The following is a 16,273-nucleotide window of genomic DNA, read 5'->3' on the forward strand; positions in this document are numbered from 1 at the left end:
TTGGAGTAATTATTATTATTTAACAAACCTTAACGACTTCTGAATCTATTTCCAATAACAATTAAACTGTAATTAATAATTTGAGTTTGAGTTTAATAAAAAAATGTAGAGACAGTCCTTAAAGCTGTTCTTAATTTCTGTCTCAGAAATATTTTTGAAGTGAAACTTCTTTATCGGGGTTGCAAAAAATTTTGTGTAACATTTTTTCGTTACGCGCCATCTTGTTTTTATCCCTACCACGCGTGATTGACGTATTTCTGTAAATCTTTTTTTTTTTTGAAAAATAAGGTCATAAAGAAGTTTCACTTCTTACGTGTGTACACTAGTACACGCACACATTTTTTAAGTATAATAATATTGGCCTTGTGTGGCGTCCTGTAAGTATGTAGAATTACTAAATATTTAATGCTTAGGTCGTTAGGTGTACTTATTAGAAGTGTCATACGAAACATTGTATAAAAAAACTATGAATATTATTTTATCCCACATAAAACGAAACATAGATTTTTTAACGTTCCACGCATGACGTTACAAAATTACACAGAATAAAATTTAAGCACAATAATAAACGTTATAGATTTGTAATACATTTTATAGAAACCACGTTTTCACAATTTTTCAAAATGGCCGCCATCATTCCGTAACAAATGAAACGTCTACAAATCGTATGGTGCACTTTTCGGCAATTCATTTGGTCCCCTTAACTAATTAGCGTCCCGGCGCCGCTCGTGAAAGTTACGAAGCGTTCCGGTTTACATTTGGTCATGTAATTTGTCTGTTTGTTTTATTTCAAACGGAATTTTGTAATGCGATGTTTTAAGGGTAATAGTTGTTAATGATACTGTCACATGAATTTGGAAATACGGTTTGTTACTAGTGTAAGAATAGTTGGATCTTTATGGTGAGATTTTTTAGGTTGTTTTACTTCGTTTTAACGACATTAACAATTGGTTTTATCAAAGTAAACTACCAGTAAACTAAAGTTAGCGTCATAATTAAATATTATATAATATAATGTCTGTAACAAAATAATACTCCTACGAACAATCATATCTTATCTTTGTTTCTTTAGCATATGTATGTATGTATTTTGACAACGCGGGTGAATCTGCGGGCTACTGCCAGTATTTTATAATCTATCAAAATAATATTAAACCATTATAAAAATCTGCAAATACACTCTCAAAGATGTCTCTCAGCACTAAAAAGGGATGAGGTATCCTCAAATATTCTCGAAACCACTTAAAAATTCACAGGCCATTTAAGTAATGAAATTGTAACTTTTTCTATAAAGGCTGTAGCGTTTAATTTCCTCTCAACAGAACCCTCTCAATTTGAGGAAGCCTCTTAAAAGGTTATATCGCTGATGCTAAACAATTAATTCTACCAAATTAAAACTCAAATTAACTTTGATAAATATGTTTTTACTAATTATAAAAGAAATTTGATGCGAACTGAAGACCGTGAATACCATGTTGTTTTCTAACCGAACTTATGGTTTTTAGTTTTATTTTTGTCACTAGGTGCTTATAAACCAATAACAAGAAATATTTTCGCTTGTATTTTTAAGGTTTCCTCATCTTACACAGTATAATATATTCACTGGGAAGTTAACTTTGATTATTATAATATTATGTGAATAAATATCGCGCTTATACTTTCTTTTAAAATAGTAAAATAGGATGCAGAAGAGCCCTATTTAAATACAGTTCTACCTTTTCAGCAATATATCTTCTGCAGTCTTTCAGTAATAAATTAATGTCTCGAATAATAACTTACAAAGCTTGCAAAGTCCGCTAATGCCAGTGCGATCCACAAAAAAACTAAAAACACAGTAACTAGCTTTTTGCATAATTCGCTTTTAATCCAACCCAGTTCTGTAGCAGAGAGGTAAAACAGCGATTTATAAAATCAATAGTGGCGCTGGAATAAATCTTTGGCGGACAAATCACTACGGGCTGTGGGAGGGGGGAGGGGGGACAAATTAGTTAACGAGTCACCCCGGAGTTGCACCAGCAATGAATTGACAGAAAAACAACCGCGACCCAGTCGGAGCGCGCTGGGACGTTTTATATTTCGGCTCTAATTAGTCATTAATAAACGAAATGCCTTGGAGACATGGGGTTTTTTGCGGGAAAACTTCAGTGTGAAATACGGGATGGAATTACTATGGGCGAGTTTTGATTATAACGTGTAGAAAAGCGGGTGAATGTGAAGGGTGTTACATAACGTGGTACTGGTCTTGTAAGGTTGATGACTTGCTCCCAGTAGACGAGTACGATGTGGGATTGTTATTCATATTCACAATTGACACATTTTTAGATAAATCTAACTTTTTATTGTTACTTCTTGATGGAAAGAAATGAAAATGCTAAATTTTATTTAGCTTCTAAGTACATGAGCATGGAAAAAATACAGCATGCTTTTCTGATATGTGAACAAGGAAGGAGAATTGTTATTCTTCTAGAAAAATCTGCTGATTAGATCTGAATAACTTTATATAAATTAAACCAACACGACATTTTTTTCCACGAAACAACTAAACTCATGCATAGCATACCTTTTTCCCCAACTAAATCTAGTCCGCAAATTCATTAGTACCTTCATTCCAAACGTCAGGGCAATGCATATAGCCGATTCAATACAAACCGGTGGCCGGAGAACATGCCCCTATACAAGATAGCTCAGATGTCGTCTAGATTAACCTTCAGATAGCCTGTTTGATCTACAAACATGTCTACTCCGAACATGTCGGATTCACCATTGCGTAACCGACATACAACGCTGCTGATATATTGTGCAAATACAGCCTGGATATTGGCTATCTTGAGGAATAATTAAATGTTTTTAAGGTATCAGAGGTGTATTTTTGGAACTAGAAATCTTAGATAGGAATGGAATCCTATCTAACTTTTTCCCGTCTCAATTACGCTGTAAATGAAGATAATTATTTTAATACGAGAGTGTAAACATCAAAATGCAATGTAATTAGTAGCTAGGATCCTAAATGAGAGAATACTGGAACTGCGTTTTCGGTTTGAAATAATCTAGTTAATTTTAGGAATTAGTCATAATTAACAGACAAAAGTTTTAGTTTTCATTCTGGGAACTTTTTTATTTATAAATTTGTTACATTACGCACATTAATGGAATAGATTCAGACATTAGGTTTTTCTTAGCCCCTAATCATTAAAACCCAGAAAACAAGGGGTGTATTACATCAATTATCGTCAGTAAAAGGGAATTAGGCTCGTAAAAGCTGAGACCTACAACCCAGCATTAGCGATCGTAAAGCCGGAACGGTACATGCTATTGTTAAGCATTGTTAATTAATTTTAATTTATGGCAACTTTAAAATTGCATGTTTAGATTTTATGAGTGTAGTGCTCTAGTTCGCTGTAGAATCATGAAAATCAGCCACGCGTTAATTGTATACGTCGTTGTGTTATTTTAACTCTCTAGTTTTCTTGTTTTTAATAGTCGAGTTTTATATTCGTCATAGAATATTATTTCATGGTTTAAAACCAGTCCAAATATAAGTTCTGAAAACATACATTAAACACCTTTAAATCTCTGAAAACTGTCTTACTGTGTGACTGCCTAATTTACTTCTTGAGATCCCAAAAACTCAGTAAATGATTAAAAAAGTTAGATTTTCGAATATTAATGGACACCTGAAGAACATTTAACCTACTTTTATAATGGTGTACACGTATCAGTTCCCCACATCTTCAGTCACATTAAAATGATTGCATGTTTCACATTTTTTAGGATAATGTGTTGTAACATGCAAGTGTAGTACTTAACATTAAGATGACTTAACATGTAGAGGTGTGACACGAAGTTCATTATAATTTTCTCTGATTTCTTGGAAATGGTAGTAAAAACACTTTTTTCTGTCAGTCAAATTGATGAATAGTTAGGTTAGTGGCTAGGTTTTTTGTTCATTTCAGAACATTTAGGGCATTCTTTCATTAATATATGAAATTTTAAAACTTACAAATTAATTGGAATAAAAAAGTACTCTATAAAATATAATTTGATTTGATTGAATTTTTATTCAAAACACAATAGATCGTTAAATTCGTTCCAGATCGAAATAATACAACAACAAAAATCATCAGACCATAGAGACGTTTTACGAACATTATTTTCAGCACAAATTTTATTTCCACCAAACCGGACCGTTTGCGCACAGCGCAGGGTTTGATCCAAAGTCAGCGGCTATTCACCATTTTGTATATTCCCTGCCTGGCGCTTCGTGTTAATTAAACGAATAACGCTGCACTTTATTTAATATTTAGCAGCTTTTGAAAGCTCCACCGCCGTGTTTTATACAATTAATTCATAATATGCGGTGTTAATAGAATTTTGTTTTTGTTTAATTAGGTTTAAGCGTATGTATGGTTTCAAGATAAATATTCAACAATCAACAAATTGTGTTATTAGCGCGTATTAATTCTTTTAACCCTATAAAGTAATGAAATGCGAATGACAGTTTGGTGTGTTAAGTATTCGAGTTTAATCTCGAAAATTTTTGAAATGTACATCTAGAACATCTTTAAATTCATTCCACAGCATTTAATTCATTTCTCAGTACTAAATAGATTCAAATATTTAAATAGTGCACCATTCAAACAGTCTGGACACTAATCCAATGTGACAGAAACTGGTAACAGTTCAAAATTCAAGTGAGTTTGTCAAAGCGACAGCGCGGTCACGTGCTGACAGGCGATTATGAACTTTGTGACGAGGTGTTAAGTCTTAAATCTGCACGATAAACTATTTAAGCCATTCATCCTCCTGTTTTAAAGCCTTTTCACTGAAATACAAGAATATCAGACATTTGTGAAACTAGAAAATAAATAATGGTTGCGATGTTTTAGTAGCATATATACGCAGTAAAACTTTTAAAATGAAAATTGAAAAGTTTAAGTAGTTGGTTGGTAAAGTAAGTATAAAATATAAATTCATAAAGATCACCTCTAAAGTATGGCTAAACAATCAGATAGATAAGCCGAATCCAATTCATAAGGACTGAACAGTCGAGTAACGAAGTTTAGTCCCTTTTTAAAGCCGCTTATAGGTAAACAAAATTCAAAACAGTTCTTTGCATCTTGCAAGTACCACAGCTACAAATATGCTCCATAAAATGCGGTCACAATTTGAACCAAATAAAGCCAACAATGTTAAAAACAATGGCCGACATTCTACAAACATGTAGACTGGCTAACCGCTTGAAATTTATTACGACGGAAAAATACTCGGAAAGAATTGCGAATAAGTGGATTTAGATCGTGAATTGCATAGTTAGTGCTTTGACTCCCGGCGGACGGGCGAAACGCTGTTGAGGCAGTTTTTCAATTCTTACAATTGTTTTAGCGAGCCAATAATCCGATGCTACAAAGTGTAAAGGCAGATTAACGCAATTGATACAATGATTATCTTTTAAGTAGTTAGTATTTTCTTATGTTTGGTTTTACGCCAGTATTATACATTTAGAAATTAAAGATTTTAATGGATTATAAACCCGATTTATTATTATATCATTATCCGGATGTTTCGCACACTTCGCAGCGAGCACACGGGGAGACTGACTCATAACAATACAATGAATAAATCGCGTTTAAAATCCTTTAAAATATTAAATTTCTATATCTTTTATGTATTTATTACCATAACCAGAATATTATGGAAAAAGGCTGCGTGGCAGGCCCAAAATCAGATGGCGAGACGAACTAAAATTGTTCACATAGGAAGATGTGGACGGAGGGAAGAGAGGCCCAGCAGTGGGACAGCCATTGCTGAATAAAAAAAAATACTTCTGACGTGGTTAAGTAATACAAAGTAAATATCATAGGTGTGGATTAATTAATTCGATAAGCCATAACTAAAATACATAACATTTTTGATGGCGCGCATAAAGCTAATTATAAGTTGTCCCGGTTGGATATAAAATTGGGAACTGATTAAAATTCTGTTCTGTGATTTAACAAATTAATGAGTTGCTACAACCGCGCTTTGCTTTAAATAAAATATTTATTGTAAAAAATATTTATATAGAGATACACAAACGACGCAAGATGTCCATAATAGTGAGACATGAATACTATTAAATATTGAATTTCAATTCGATACAAGATGATTTACCTGTTAACTACTGTTTATTTTATTATTTTATTTATTATCGCAACATATTATATTTAGAAAAGCTTTGTGCGTATTTTACTTAGAGGGAAAAAGTAGAGTTTTGTATAATGACCGATACATTTTTCAATCATCACTACATAGTATAAAACAAAGTCGCTTTCCCTGTCCCTATGTCCCTATGTCCCTTTGTACGCTTAAATCTTTGAAACTACGCAACGGATTTTGATGCGGTTTTTTTTAATAGATAGAGTGATTCAAGAGGAAGGTTTATATGTATAATAACATCCATTAAATAGTGGAGAAGTACTGTTATTTTTGAGGTTTCTAATGTGATGTCGTAAAAAATTACATTGTTTCCGCTTATATTGCAAACGCAGGCTGAACCCTACGAGTTTTATCAAAATAATGTACTAAGTATTATACACATTGAAAAGGTCTACAGAAAAGTCCGCGATGATATATGTCTATCTCTTATGGATAACCCACAATAACATTTTTTTGTCATTTACTTTTTACGACGAATAATAGCTAATTTTCGAAGCGATTTTCACCAATACAGCATTAATCCTTAACCAATTAAATACCTAGAATACATTGTTCATTTAATATAGATCTATATGGCACTTTACACCGTATGATTTAAGTGAATATTTTCGAAGATATTACAGATTTAAAAATTGCGGGACGTAGCGTTTGCGGCGGTACCGGCCGGCCGGGCCGCTATGTTTTTATATACAACGTTCACAGTTTTTCTGTAGTGTATTTAGTATCAGCATTGCACCCGTGCGAAGCCGGGGCGGGTCGCTAGTTTTATATAAACTATAATGTGGATTTTTTTTCCTATTGTTTCTTATCTAATCTAAAATAATCACAAAACTGCTTAGTGATGTTAATACATAAATCAAGTTGATAAATAACACAATATTTCACAAAGTCCTAGTTTTCGAAGCTTTCTTCAACAATAACGTAGTGTAAACGTAAGGGGTATTTTATAAATCATGAGCGATCAACGAAGTGGTTCCCTTTCGTTATTCTTGTAACGAATGTGCACTTAGCACGATACTTTCTTATTCTAGATTTTTAGCTTCAACTATTTCCTTAGAAACGTGACCGATAATCTACTTTTGTAGTAGTACTTTTGTAAGTATCAAATTTTGGTTAGTGGCCTAGTTGTTATTTTGTGTTGATTTATCTATTTGCTAGGAGGTTAGTAATTAATGGCAGCTGTTGCAATCGCCTATTCCTGCAAATTTATCTTGATACTATCAAAAATGGATAGAAATCATCGGCAAGATCTTAAATAAAGATTTCGGCGGCAAACATTCACCAATCCTACTTCGCAAGTCAGTTAATATAATCTTAATCTTCTTATATATAAAAATGAATCGCAAAATGTGTTGGTAAGCGCATAACTCGAGAACGGGTGGACCGATTTCGATAATTCTTTTTTTATTATATTCCTTGAAGTACGAGGATGGTTCTTATGTAGAGAAAACGTAAATATTATGTACCACGGGCGAAGCCGGGGCGGACCGCTAGTATTATAATATAAATCTCATGTCATAATGTTTGTCCTCAATGGACTCCTAAAACCACTTAACCGATTATAATAAAATTCGCACACCATGTGCAGTTCGATCCAACTTGAGAGATAGGATAGGTTTTATACCGGAAATCCCACGGGAAATGCGGGGTTTTCCCTGAAAACGCGGGCGAAGCCGCGGGCGGAAAGCTAGTTTATGAATAAAAAATACATGCATTTTTTATAACTACAGTTTAAATACGCCACCAGCATTAATATAACTAAAAGGTAAAAATATACATTTTCTGGCCGCAGCGCAAACTAAACAGTGAAACACAAGGAGACATCTAATTTGCCATCCGTTTAATTAACACATCCATTAAAATAATAGCTGTTAAAGCTCTACAGCATGACGATAAATTTCTATAACGCGGGAATAAATCAGGGTAAAGCAAAAACTGCATTATGCAGTTTTATATAACAGTATTCAGTTAAAAATATTACGAGGTACAAAATGTAGGCGTCGCGTGTCCGCGGCGTTAAATAATGTGGAGGCATGAAATGGATTTATTATACAGATATGGAAAGTAAAAATTGCGAGGAATTCATATTTTTAAAGGGATTTAAGAATCACTTATTCAATTTAACCTGGCCTTGCCTTTTATAGATTGATACACGCACGTTTAAATGGACATGGAGAAAATTGGAACGATAAGGTTTATTTTTCTTGTTATATTTTTAGATGTGAACTTTAAATAAAAGAAACATTGCTCTGCATTTACATGTACCGTATACCTACTACAATATAATACGGTATCCGTTAAACTAGTAACAGTGATTTTACAACTATTGTCTGCATGTTTCCGCGGTAGTCTAGCTAAAGTTGGTCTAAAAATATATAGGAACAGGAATAGAATTCACACGTACCTATCGAAATCCTGTCAACGAGTACTTGCAAGTACTTCACAGGTACCATAAGAAATCCTCTTCCGCATATAGTATATTTATACATAATCCCTCAACCCATAAAGTGCGCCTCACGCGCGCACATTAAACGCGCACTAAACTTTGACGCTTCCTTTTATTCACCAATAACCGCCGTAAACCGTGTCCTACGTGACGCACGTGACTGCAAATATGGATGCCTGATAAAAAGGTATACTTAATGTTTAGACAATAGTTACATTTTGTAAAATGTTAAATGTTAACAAGCAAGTTTTAATCCGTGCGTTCGTATGTGCCGATAAAGACCAATATTATGAGCGACGTAAAATTATATTTCAGTTGTAGGCATGCGAGCTTCTTAATTCTATTATGGTTTTAACGACATAATATAGCAATTCTTGTATATATTTTTTAACATAAAAGAGTGAAAAATATATAGTTATAGGACAAAAAAATCTTCCAGTATTAGTTACACATATAATGTATTCGCAGTATCTCATATTCCTATTAAACATTTCATATAATACGGATAACTGTTAATCACTTTTGTAACTATAATGACACGAAAACCTAATCCAACAAAATAATTGCCTACAACGTGGTTTTACCACAGAGCCTAACGCGATCAAACCAGAACATGAATATACATATATAATAATCCACATGTATGTTGGTTCAGCTTGTTTATTCAGTAACCATTGAACCCTAAATTTGTATTATTTACTTCATTTCATTTCCACGTAGCCTTTTTTATTAAAACGGTTGTTTTCGTCGGTTCGTGAACTAAAAAAGCGTTGATAGACACTTGATATTAAAAGGGTATTCAATAAATCTTTCGGAGAAATCGGTCAAACGTTAGACTACTCTATACGTTTTTCAGAGAATTACATATTTGTTAAAATAATAAATGAACCGAAAATTTATTTTGTCAAAGAATCAATTATTATACATTTTTAAAACGTTAAAGGGGATATTCCGGGATTCCATCACTTTCAGTGGACTATAAAAGAGCACCGATTCATGTTTTTTTAAATAATATACTTACATCGTCCTGCACTTTTAGAAGACACTTACCTGTGAAAGAGAAAAACACATTATAAAAATAAAATAGTACGCGTACATCTTAATTATTTCAAAGATTTAAAAAGTATTAACTTTCATGTAGAAAACCTTTGCTTAATGCAATATACAATGATGTTTAAAGCACTCTGTATTCTAGGATTTAACAAATATTAAAAAAATATTGTAATACATGTAATTTAGAAACGTCTAAAGAATACAGTATTGTAATCCCGTTAAAAAACATTACTATTTCAATGAATATAAAATACATAAAATTTTACATATCCTCACAAAAGTTAGTCAATTTAAAAGAATGTTTCAATTAAAGTTAGTCAGACTGAAGCACTAAGAACAGTTAGGAAACCTAGCTCCCTGGAGACTAGTTGAAACCACTTCTCTTAATATCTAAGTGATTCTCACTGAGATCCCGGTATTATATTTTAGTAATAGTTTTTAATTAAACCTTAGTATCCGCTTTCATCCTTTGATCTTTCTTAACTATTGTTTGGTAAATAATTGTGTAATAATTGAGTTTATACTTGCCACGTATACAAATTTGTTGGAAAATATATCACGAATTAAGAAATAAGATACTTAACAAGAAAAAAGTGCTAAAAGTTAAATGAGATAAGTAAAAACTCTACATATTTTTTAATTCCAGTTCAGCATGAATATAATTATTTGCAGATTAATAAATAAACCGTTTAGTAATATACCGTATAAAAATATTTGCTGGGACTCGCGTCGAACGCTGGGGGTTGTGATGGAATAAATTTGAATATGCTGCTGCTTACTCTTCCTCACACCCTGAAACCTATAACTCAGATTATTAATGGCTCCATTTTGACGTCGACGTTTCCCGATTTGTGGAAAAAAGCTTTGGTTCGGCCTCTGCCTAAGAATCGTAACCCTGTTTCATTCAAGGATTTGAGGCCGATAAGTGTTTTGCCGTGCATGTCGAAGGTATTGGAGCGGGTTGTTTGTAGGCAACTTACGGAGTTTATTGAGAACAATAACTTGCTTCCCGTATTTCAGTCTGGTTTTAGGAAATGCCATAGTACCACAACAACTCTGTTGGACGTAACGGACAATGTATTGGCCGCTCAGGATAAGGGTATGTGTACCATCCTTGTGCTGCTTGATTTTTCCCGAGCATTTGATTGTATAAGTATTCCTTTGCTTCTGTCGAAGCTGCGTTACTATGGCTTTAGCCACAGCACAGTACACTGGTTTCACAGTTATTTATACAACCGTCAGCAGAGTGTCGAAATCAGATTGGATGATGGTAGCTCCGTATTTTCAGATTTTGGTCTTCTTGATAGAGGTGTTCCCCAAGGCTCTATTCTGGGCCCCATCCTATTTATTTTATACTCGGCCGATATAGTTAATTCAATAAAAAAGTGTAAGTTCCACATTTATGCCGATGATACTCAGGTTTATATTTCTTTCTTTCCGAATGATTTTGATAATGCTATAAAACACTTGAATGATGACCTTTCACGTATTGCAGATTGGGCTGACACAAATGCTTTGGTGTTAAATCCTGATAAGACAAAGTATATGTTATTCGGTGCAAAAAAGTATATCACATCTATGCCACCTTTTGATGTTAAAATCGTAGGTAAGACAATCCAGAGAGTTTACGAGGCGCGCAATCTAGGTCTTTATGTAGATAGCTCACTAAGATATGAGAAACATATCACTAACACAGTTAGTAATTGTTTTTTCCGTTTAAAAACTTTGTATAGAGTGCGTCCATACCTGTCGGAGGACCTTCGAGTGCGTTTGATAGAATCTTTGGTTCTATCTAAACTTAATTACGGTGATACTGTCTACGGTCCACGTCTCATGGCCAGAACCGAAAGGCTCGTACAAAGAGTACAGAATGCGTGTACGCGCTACTGTTACACAATTCCACCTCGCAGTCACGTCACGCCATTCTTAAATAAGCATGGAATTCTCAAGCTAAAGGCAAGGCGCCAATTGCATCTGGCGTCTCTTATGTTTGGGATCATCAAGACCCGTACGCCCATTTACCTTTATGAAAAGTTAAACTGGACAACCAATAGTCGGGATGTTGCGTGCAGAAGTTGCGCTCAGCCACTTATTATTCCTCAGCATAGATCGACTACTTTTAGAGGCAGCTTCCGCTATGCAGCATCAAAAATATGGAACGACTTGCCCCCACCGATTAGGTTATTGGTTAATATTAACACGTTCAAGAAACACCTTAAAAACTACTTGATCGATGAGCAGCGTAGGATAAGCTAGTGTCCAGTTTCTGTTTCTGTTTTTGTGTTCTGTTCTTTCACTGAATTTTATTATTATATTTGATGTGTTTGTAGCTTTGGACAATGTTCTTTATTTTAGGCCTGCGTGTAATTTAATATGATGTATAATGTAATGTATATATGTACCTATATCTGTTTTATTGTATTATTTTATTATATTACTTTATAATTATATGTGATATCTTATATATAAAATTCTCGTGTCACAATGTTAGTCTGCATACTCCTCCGAAACGGGTGGACCGATTCTCATGAAATTTTCTGTGCATATCGGGTAAGTCTGAGATTCGGCTAACATCTATTTTTCATATGTACCACGGGCGAAGCCGGGGCGGGCCGCTAGTTTATATATATGATTTTCATACACTCAAAATGCACTACTTACTTATTATAAACACTATTTTAATTATTATTATCATTGCGTCGTCTCACGTCCGTGAGTCGGATCTTAAAGGGATCTTGTTGAAAACCAGCGCCAGGCATAATATGCCTGGCACATGCTGAACTTGGTCCTTTTTGGCGATACGGGGGCACTTTCATATTACATTGATTTATTTTTTGTTTTATTTTATTATTGTTTTCCATTTCTTTTTTGTATGTTTTTGTTTTGCTTTTATTAATGTTTTGTGATGATTGTGTCTTACTGATTGCCGAATAAACGTATTTTCTTTCTTTCTTTCTTTCTTTCTAGTACATTTCTCAAAATAAACATAATTATCTGTAAATCTATGAAATGTGGGAAGTTATAAAATGTGGGCACGAGAATCAAAGACAAAAATTTTAATCAGTTGCGATAAATCTGAGTAATCTGTAAAAAACACATCTAAAAAAATACGCGGTGGATTTAGAACCTGTTTCTTTTGATTTCTAAGAATACATATTTTCATACAATTTTGAAAACCGAGTTATAATATGACATTCTGATATTGTCTTATTTTGTTTGAAGAGCTAAAATCGTAGCAACAATTATATATTTGTAAAAAAAATACACATTGGTCCAAAACAACAACCTCATGCACAATATAATTTCGATGATCGATCAATCAGTGAATATAAAACTAAAACATCATCATTATCTCTATATAACAATTTACCATCTACTAAAATTCATACTAAAGACAGATTTAGCCACAAAAGTTGTTTAAACCTGAGTCTCTAGATAGCGCAATGAAAGCCGAAGTGAAATTAAACTACAAATGTATATCGTTTCACTAATCCCTTTGTTGCGGCGAATACAAATTATATTCAATGTCTCGCCACTTGAGGGTTCTGTATAAATATAGCTTCGTATTAAATCTGAGCCGAAAATCGTACGGATATTGCATTTGGCTTGTTTATTCACTTATTGATTCAGCGATGGATATTCTGTTTATTGTGTTAGGTAAATAACGATTATAGGTTTTCAGTGCACTTGTACTTTCGTTGAAAATCTGTTAAAACTTTACCATTAATTTCGATATTTTAAACTAAATTTATAACTATATCTTTTTAATATTATTATCTAAATAGGTAAATTTTTATGTATTATTATATATTATACACATCCTGTTAAAATCATGCTCTACCGGCACTCCCGCTTTTCCGTCCTTCAGTGTTCAGTGACTTCCATATTTATTCAGTCTATAAGAAGTGGTTAAGATATCTCGACATTTACGACGGAAGTTTCTTTAATGAAAAGTATGTTCACCATTCACTAGAAACCGCAAGAACTTGCTTTTAATGATATATAAAACGCATGTACGCACCGCGCTAACTAGGTCACGCGTAAACCCTAGGCTTTAAAAATAAGGCTCAATAAATGAGTTATTCTCACAAGCTCTTGACCCGGGGAAGGAAGGGTTAAATGGGTTGCCATATACAAAACAATTTGTTTGAAGATCGCTTCAATTTGCGTTGATGTAAATGTGCGCACGGGGGTGGAATATTTGATAACAGGAAGATAAGTTCTTTCACCTTTTGGCTGTTGTCAAGTGTGTGAAATGAATTAACACGTTTGTGCTTTTCTGAGTCTAAAACACGTTAAATCGCGATAGTTTGTTTAAGTATAGATGGATGGATGTTTGTTACACTTTCACTTAAAAATTTCTAAACTGATTTGAATGAAACTTATCTGAATAACACATGAGCTATGGAAATACCTGAATTTGCTCGCGAGATCGTCTGCGGTGCAACCTAATGATATGCAAGTATAAGAAACAGTTTATAACGTGCGTAAATCAAACAATATAATTAATTAATCCAGTTATAATATCGATATTATGTATTTAATAATATGTTAATCCACGGTTTAATCAAGCTTCGTTTGCGTATCCATTGTTTATAAGATGTCATGAATTATTATTTACTTTATAGATAAAACAAGCTTGCAAACTGAAAACATGTGAAATAAGCAGTTAATAATATATTTGACTCACGATATGAATCTCTTTACTATTTGTGTTTTGTTTCCATTGTTTGAAGTTTATCTCAGTTTTTAACATTCTGGTCTTGGGTGATTTGGGTGTGTCAATGAAACATATCAACTTAATATGAGTTTTTAATTATACACCAAGTAAAAATTTAACTATACGAAATATAGTGGACTACAAAAGAATCCTTGATAGATTTTAATATAAGACATTTTATATAAAAAAAAAACTTTGCGAAGCTGCAGCGAAGCGAACGCGATTCGCTATTCACAAAGTTTATACGACGAAATGTGAAAATCTTAAACTCGTAATCGCCTTATCTTACGCGAGACAAGCAAAAGGCGCGCTAATGGCCCTTTAAAATGGCGCGATTTAGACAATCACTTATCCGACGAGTAATAATTAAGATAACACGATGTAATACTCCAGATACACTCACAAGTGTTTACCAAATAATAACATGTATGTAACGTTTTGGGGATCTACTTCAGATGTTTGAAAAAGGTTTTGTGACAAAATCTTAAATTTGTTTAGCACACACCGTTATTAAAATAACGCCTTTTACCAGGAAAGTGGCGGAAAAGATTCCTAAAAAATAAGAATCACCTTCATTAGTAACCTTTTGAACGTATCTCAGGGCTCAGGTCGTGATTTAATAAATAATTGTAACTGAATAAATCTTTTTTAAAGTAGAGTTGAAGTAAATTTCTTACCAATTTTTATAATAAAAAATTGTAAATTTGTTTAATACCTGTATTTAATATTTAGACAAGAAACAAAAGAACTAAACTTTATTAATAGAAAGAAATTTAAACTTAAAGAACAAGAAAATGTTTAAAAATTTTCATTGAAAAACATCTGCGGAGAAGCATTATTTTTTAAACTAATAGAAACTAGAAGCGGTAGAGCAAATGTATACGTTTATTTAAGAGAAGAAAAACAGAATAATATCATTTATTTTAACGCAAAATTAAAAGGCACCAGATTGAAAAGAACAGTCTATTCGTTATTTGAACCTCTGTGATATTATGACTAACTTATAAAATATGTATTTTTCTGCAATCAACATACAGCAGTGTTCAAAATATTGGTATTGCTCAAACAAAATTCCAAAGTACGAACGTCATAACGCGAACATTACTTCGCCGCCATTACGCCAGCAAATGAATAAATTCTCCAGAAAAATATCGCGATACAGATCAAAGAAATGTTCAATGTACGAACTGAACTGAACCCTTTGATGTCTATTTATGACCAGAAAGTTTGTAAGCCTCCGTGAAACAGCCGCAGTACAAGTTTAAATCTATACTAATATTATAAAGAGGAAAAGTTTGTAAGTATGTATGTATGTATGTATGTATGTATGTATGGTTTTCACGCAAAAACTACTGGACCGATTTCAAAAATTCTTTCACCATTAGAAAGCTGCATCTTTACTGAGCAACATAGGCTATATTGCATTTTCAAAAAAATTAGAGATCCTTACCAAAAATGCAATAATGTAACCCAAGGTGTAAAAAAATCCTCAATAAAAAATCTGTCATCGCGTGCGCTGCGGAATCTATTGAAGATAGAACAAAAAAATGTTCTACGGTATTATAGAATGGATCAATATCTACAAGAAAGTCCGCGATACCATATGTCCATCTTCAGTAGTTATGTTACTACAACAACTTTTTTACGTTTTCAAAGTAAATAGAAGTGCCGACAGTAATCAAACCATGTTATCGATACACATATATCCCATTATCCCATTAAATGATGTTTTATTATAGACTGTTTCAATACCAGCAAAATACTTTTTAAATGAAAAGAATTGGATATTCCATTCAAAAGATATAACGAATTTTTAAAAGTGTCAATCTACAGAAAATAGTAGGTATACTGTTCGAGCA

General features: G+C 33.2%; 1 protein-coding gene across 3 annotated transcripts in view; it reads right to left on the reverse strand.

Moving 5' to 3' along the window:
- LOC149907366 (zwei Ig domain protein zig-8-like) overlaps window positions 1-16,273 on the reverse strand; it is a 314,072-nt gene that overhangs the window by 175,447 nt on the left and 122,352 nt on the right. The window lies entirely within an intron of this gene.

This window comes from Colias eurytheme, chromosome 6, assembly GCF_061535395.1.
Source record: "Colias eurytheme isolate Ceu_HAF_F1 chromosome 6, ilColEury1 Martin Lab GWU primary, whole genome shotgun sequence".
NCBI lineage: Eukaryota > Metazoa > Arthropoda > Insecta > Lepidoptera > Pieridae > Colias > Colias eurytheme.